The sequence below is a fragment of the Procambarus clarkii genome, chromosome 30 (assembly GCF_040958095.1).
Source record: "Procambarus clarkii isolate CNS0578487 chromosome 30, FALCON_Pclarkii_2.0, whole genome shotgun sequence".
NCBI lineage: Eukaryota > Metazoa > Arthropoda > Malacostraca > Decapoda > Cambaridae > Procambarus > Procambarus clarkii.
Window position 1 is genome coordinate 4,783,785 of NC_091179.1, and position 7,296 is coordinate 4,791,080.

The window sequence follows — 7,296 nt, forward strand, 5'->3', positions numbered from 1 at the left end:
CCAAAGGAGCGGAGAGACAAGGACAAAAACATGATTAAAGAGATCCTTAAAGAGGTAAGGATGGAGGGAGCTGAGCGAAATGTTAAAAAGGTTTTCAGGCTTGGAAAGTACAACAAGGACAGAGACCAAATGATATTGGTGATTTTCATGAGCGAAATCGCGAAAGAGGAACTGTTAGCAAGGAAGTGCTGTCTAGCAGGTGTAGAGAAGTTCAAAAAATATTCCTGCAGAGGGATATGACAAGGGAAGAGAGAATACGGACAGCAGACGCGAGGAAGGAGCGCAGGGAGAGAGAAGGAAATCAGAGTACCACAACCCAGAACCCTACAATCCCAGAGGGAAGTGGAGAACCCTCCTCAAACAGAGCAACAGCCACAGGGATTGGGGCAACACCCCCACATTCTACCCAACAGACACCCAACCTGCCCCATCCCCTGTCAGCTCCCCACTAAGTACCCACCTAGGGCACCCTCCCCCCACCCACCCCCCTCCTCCCACTCACCCCCCTTCTCCCCCTCACCCCTCTCCCCAGGACCTCTCTTCTCCCCCATCCCCCATGCCCTCCCTTCTCCCACATGCCTTCCCGTCCTCCCACCACCATGCCCTCCCTTCCCCCCCTCCCCCCTAAGCCCCCCCACTCTCCCCCACCCCACCTAAGTCGTCCCCTCTCCCCCACTCCCCTAAACCCTCCCCTCCTCCTCACCCACCTCAGCCCTCCCTTTTCCCCCATGCCCCCCAAGCCCTCCACCCTTTTCTCTCCCCCCAAGCCCCCCCATCTCCCCTATCCCCCACAGCCTCTCCTCCCCCCATGCTTCCCCAACCCTCCCTCTCTTACCCACCCCTTGTACCCTTCCCCTCTTACCCACCCACTCTTACCCACCCCCTGTACCCTCCCCCTCTTATCCTCCCCCTGTACCTACCCCCTCTCCCCCACCACCCCAAGCCCTCCCTCCTCCACCAATCTCCCCGTGCCAGGTCCCCCCAGCTCCCACTCACCCCAGATCCCATAGGTCCCCCCCAGAAAAGAAGCAGAAGAGAGTCAGTTTCAGGGTGATGTACTCGAACATAGATGAGATCACAAGCAAGACAAGTGAACTAAGGGAAAGAGCACAAGAAGTTAACCCAGATGTAATCGGACTCACTGAAACAAAACTCTCTGGAATCATAACAAATGCCGTGTTTCCCCAGGAGTACACAGTAATAAGGAAAGAGAGGGAAGGTAGGGGAGGAGGCGGAGTGGCCCTACTCATGAGAAGGGAATGGAGTTTTAAGGAGATGGCCATCCTGGGCTGTGAGGAGTTCAGAGACTACATAGCAGGCACCATAACAATGGGAGGACCAAGAATAGTAGTAGCAGTAATATACAACCCTCCACCAAATGACAGGAGACCCAGTCAAGAGTATGAAAACAACAACATGGCAGTTAACACTATAATTGAGAGGACAGCCTCTGCTGCCTGTAGAAATAGATCCCACCTGCTCATCATGGGCGACTTCAATCACGGAAAGATTGACTGGGAGAACAAGGAACCGCATGGAGGCGAGGATACGTGGAGAGCCAAACAATTGGAGGTGGTGACAAGCAACTTTTTAACCCAGCATGTCGGAGAACCCACAAGGATGAGAGGCAATGACGAATCAGCGAGACTCGACCTAGTCTTCACTCTGAACGACTCCGACTTAAGAGAAATCGGTTTTGAGGACCCAGTAGCAATGAGCGACCACAGTGTACTGGTGTTTGAGTACTTGATTGAAGAAGGGTTATTGAACTCGAGGAGGGATACCGAAACCAAGAGGTTAGCATACCGAAAGGGAAACTATGAGGGGATAAGAAAATTCCTAACAGATATAGCATGGGAAACAGAGCTCAGGGGAAAGACGGCCCAAGATATGATGGATTACATCACGCAGAAGTGCAAGGACGCAGCAAACAAGTTTGTCCCAGTCCAATAGGAAAACAGAGAAATGAAAATGAGAAACCCATGGTTTAATCAGAGATGTAGGCTAGCTAAGCAGCAAAGTAAAAGGGCATGGAGAAACTATAGGAATAACAGGACTCTGGAGAGCAGAGAAAGATACCAGAATGCCAGGAATGAATACGTCAGGATGAGAAGAGAGGCAGAAGGACAATACGAAAATGACATTGCAAGCAAGGCAAAGACTCAGCCTAAATTGTTGCATAGCCACATTAGGAGAAAAATAGCAGTAAAGGAACAGGTTATGAAATTAAGGATAGGGGCGGAAGGATTCACTACAAACGACAAGGAAGTGTGTGAGGAACTGAATAAGAAATTTCAGGAGGTCTTCACCTTAGAACAAGGAGAAATTCCAGAGATAAGGGAGGGAATTAGTTAACTAGGAACCACTGGAAGAGAGTAAGATTACCAGTGGGGAAGTAAGGAAGTAAGGAAGTGTTTACTAGAGTTGGATGTGACAAAGGCTATAGGCCCAGATGGAATCTCCACTTGGATACTAAAGGAAGGGGCAGAAGAACTGTGCCAGCCACTCTCCATAGTGTATAACAAATCACTGGCAACAGGGGAACTGCTAGATATTTGGAAAGCAGCTAACGTAGTCCCGATATACAAGAAAGGGGATAGACAGGAGGCACTGAACTACAGGCCAGTGTCCCTAACCTGCATACCATGCAAGCTGATGGAGAAGATTGTGCGAAAAAAACTAGTGGAGCATCTGGAGCGAAGGAACTTTGTAACACAGCATCAACATGGGTTCAGGGATGGCAGGTCCAGCCTCACAGGGTTACTTGAATTCTACGACCAGGCAACAAAAATAAGGCAAGAAAGAGAAGGGTGGGCAGACTGCATATTTTTGGATTGTCAGAAAGCCTTTGATACAGTGCCACACAAGAGGCTAGTGCGAAAGTTGGAGATGCAGGCTGGAGTGAAAGGGAAGGTACTCCGGTGGATAGAGGAGTACCTAAGCAACAGGAGACAACGAGTCTGTGTGAGGGGTGAGGTCTCAGATTGGCGAGACGTCACAAGTGGAGTCCCGCAGGGGTCAGTCCTTGGACCTATACTGTTTCTGGTATATGTAAATGATCTCCCAGAGGGTATAGATTCGTTCCTCTCAATGTTTGCCGACGATGCAAAAATTATGAGGAGGATTGAAACAGAGGATGATAGCAGGAGGCTACAAGATGACCTGGATAGACTGAGTGAATGGTCCAACAAATGGCTGTTGAAGTTCAACCCGAGTAAATGCAAGTAATGAAACTAGGCAGTGGAAACAGGAGGCCAGGCACAGGATACAGAATAGGAGATGAAGTACTTAATGAAACAGACAGAGAGAAAGATCTAGGAGTTGATATCACACCAAACCTGTCTCCTGAAGCCCACATAAAGAGAATAACGTTTGCGGCATATGCGAGGCTGGCTAACATCAGACCCGCGTTCAGGAACCTGTGTAAGGAATCATTCAGAGTCTTGTACACCACATATGTAAGATCAATCCTGGAGTATGCGGCCCCAACATGGAGCCCGTACCTTGTCAAGCACAAGACGAAGCTGGAAAAAGTCCAAAGGTATGCTACTAGACTAGTCCCAGAACTAAGAGGCATGAGTTATGAGGAAAGGCTGCGGGAAATGCACCTTACGACACTGGAAGACAGAAGAGTAAGGGGGGACATGATCACAACCTACAAAATCCTCAGGGGAATCGAACGGGTAAACAAGGATGAACTATTCAACACTGGTGGGATGCGAACAAGGGGACACAGGTGGAAGCTGAGTACCCAAATGAGCCACAAAAACGTTAGAAAGAACTTTTTCAGTGTCAGAGTAGTTAGTAAATGGAATGCACTAGGAAGTGATGTGGTGGAGGCTGACTCCATACACAGTTTAAATGTAGATATGATAGAGCCCAGTAGGCTCAGGAATCTGTACACCAGTTGATTGACAGTTGAGAGGCGGGACCAAAGAGCCAGAGCTCAACCCCCGCAAGCACAATTAGGTGAGTACAATTAGGTGAGTACACACACACACAGTTAAGGTCAGACAGCCGCGGAGGTCAGAAGGGTCTGGGAAGCTCTTGCGTAGCTAGTGAATTGGGGGGAATAATCAGTGTATATGCGTATATGAGTGTATGTGAGTGATTGAATAACTAGTAAGCTCACTCAAACCACAAAAAAGTGAAGAAAAACAGTAGAATCAGCACTACTGAAAATAAGTGTTGAGTACATCGAGGTATTGTGAAATTATGGAGCCGGAGTGAACTCACCACTAGTGACCTCACCAGCTGTGACGCGGGATGCAGCGACCTCACATCTTGACCAGCCGCGTGGAGTACTTTCTCGCCTGTTTATGCTGCAGATTGTGCAAGGTATTGAGGAGCGCCTTTTTGGCTAGGTTGTTACTGCAATGACAAGATCAGGAAGGGGTTCAAGGTCAATCACCAGCAGGGATGAGGACAGATTTATAGAAAAATTAATAGGGAAATTTGTAGAGAGAAGGAGCGATTGGATGGAGGATCTAATCCAAGGGATTAAAAGCAAGTTATTTCAGCAAATACAGGATGCGGTTGAGAGGCAAAAACAAGAACTTATGCTCTATATTCAGGAAGAGATTAGGAAGGGAAGAGAGGACTGGGAGAGGGAATGTGCTCGGATCACAAACGAATTGGGAAGGATTAACAGCATGGCTAAGGACAGAGGATTAGTGGGGGATGGGTTAGTGACTGCGGTTGGGATGGAGAATCGCCAGGGGACAGGCTACCAGCATGACAATGAATTACTGAGGAGACGGTCTATTATAATACATGGATTATTCGAATCTGGGGCACCAACAAGACAAGAGAGAATAGAGACTGAAAAATATGAATTGCATGAGATATTGAGATTTTTTTGAGCAGGAATGGCAGAACACGAGGCTGGACATTACAATTGTACCAAGAATAGACCTGTTCTGGTGCAATTCTCCAATGAGGAGGCTGTGGAGTACATAATGAGGAACAAGCATTTACTCAGAGGAAGTGAAACCCATTACAATGTGTTTATAGAGAGGTTTATGACGAAAGATGAGCAAATAGCCCACAAGAATAGGTGGCATGCACGACACCGAACTAGCCTCTCAGGTAGTCTCACCTCCCAGGTCACATCCCAGGTCACCTCCCAGGTCACATTCCAGGTCACCTCCCAGGTCGCATCCTCCCCAACTCAGCCCTCCTATACCTCCCCCCTGCCTCAGCCCCCCCAAAACCCCCCTGCTTCATCACCCCAAAACCCCCCTGTCCCTTCCACATTTGCACCTCCCCAACGATTCCCCTGTCCCTGCTACATCACACCTGTCAACGACCCCAATGGGTCAAGCCATGCCCTCCCCAAACCCACCTTCCCATCCCCCCTCCCCTACTACCCCTTCCTACACCCCTGCCCCTTCTACCCCATTGCCTCCAATTCCATCTACTCCATCCCAGCTTCCACTGCACCCCTCTTACACTCACCCCCAAACCCCACCCAACCCTCACCCCTCCTATGCACCTCCAGCCCACATTTAACCTCCTCATCTTGTGACCCCCTAACACCTTCCCCCATCTCCCTCTTCCCCTCTTCTACCCCAATACCCCCACCTACCCCCAATTCCCCCTTAACTAATACACCCTCTCTTCCACTCCCAGCACCCATGCTCCATTCTCCTCTCAGCCCTCTGCCCTCAATATCCCTCTCCCCCCAACCTCTCAACCTCTATCTGACTCTCAGTCTCACTCTATTTCTCAACCCCCCTATGCTTTTCAGACCCCTAACTTTCAGACCTATTATGCCCTTCCTACCCCCGTAGATGCCCAGACCACATTTGCCTACCAGGCACTCCCAGGCACCCCCCTAGCACCCCCCCATTCACCCCCACAGCCTCCACTCGCCCCCCAGACACCCCCCAGTTCCCCCCAGACCCCCTGGTGAAAGGGGGAACTCTGACACCCGAGTTTCCAAGAAGAGTCTCAAGGTTTGGTACACCAATGCTGATGCGGTAGCCAATAAAGCAGAAGAGATAAAAGAAAGAGTTAGTGAGGCAGACCCAGACATAGTGGCAATAGTGGAAACTAAAATAAATGGCATGATCTCGGATGCAATCTTTCCAGAGGGGTACCAGGTGATAAGAAAAGAAAGGACACAGAGACAGGGAGGAGGAGTGGCACTCCTAATAAAGCGGAAATGGAAGTTTGATGAGCTGGAAAATCCGGGTACCAATGAAAGCACGAGCTTCAAACATTGAACTCTGACAGTGGATGGGAAGAAGATTGTAATCTTGATACTCTACAATCCCCCACCAAACAGTAGAAGGCCCAGGCAGAAGTACGAGGACAGCAACAAGACATGTATAGATGAACTGCAGAGGGCAGCAACTATAGCGCATAGAATGAGAGCGAAGCTGCTGGTCATGGGGGACCTAAATCACGGAGAGATAGATTGGGAAACGAGGAATCACCATGGCGGGGAGGAGACCTGGGGAGCGAAGCTGGTAGACGTTATTGACAGGAATTTCCTAACACAGCATGTGAAGGAAGATACTAGGGAAAGAGGAGGGGATACGCCCAGCCTATTAGATCTCATTTTCACCCAGAATGTAGAAGACATCGAACAGTTGGAACATGAAATACCACTAGGAGCCAGTGACCATTGTGTCCTAGTCTTTGACTACATGACTGAGCTTAAAATTGTGACCAAAGGACAAGAGGTCCAGGAAAGGAGACTTGATTACAGAAAAGGGGACTACAGAAGGATAAGGGACTACCTGGGAGAAGTGCAGTGGGAGGAAGAACTTAGAGGAAAAACAGTGCAAGGTATGATGAACCAAGTCATATTGAAATGCAAGGAGGCTGAAGAGAGATTTATTCCAACAATAAAGGAAAAAAGCAGGAGGGAATATAATAACCCATGGTTTAATAGACAGTGTCAGGAAGCAAAGGTGAGAAGCAAGAGGGAGTGGAGGAAGTACAGAAGACAAAGGACAGAGGACAACAGGATTAGATGTAGCAGAGCTAGGAATGATTACATTAACATAAGACGAGTGTCGGAAAGAAATTATGAGAATGATATTGCAGTCAAAGCGAAAAAGCAACCTAAATTACTACATAGCCATATAAGAAGGAAGATGTCGGTAAATGACCAAGTGACAAGACTGAGGAAAACAGAAGGGGCATATACAGACAGCGACAAGGAAATCTGCGAGGTACTGAATGCAAAATTCCATGAAGTGTTCACAACCGAGCCTGAGCAGTTCCCATTGTTAGAAGCGATTACACTAGATGAAAGACTATCAGATATAGAGGTGACAGCAGAGG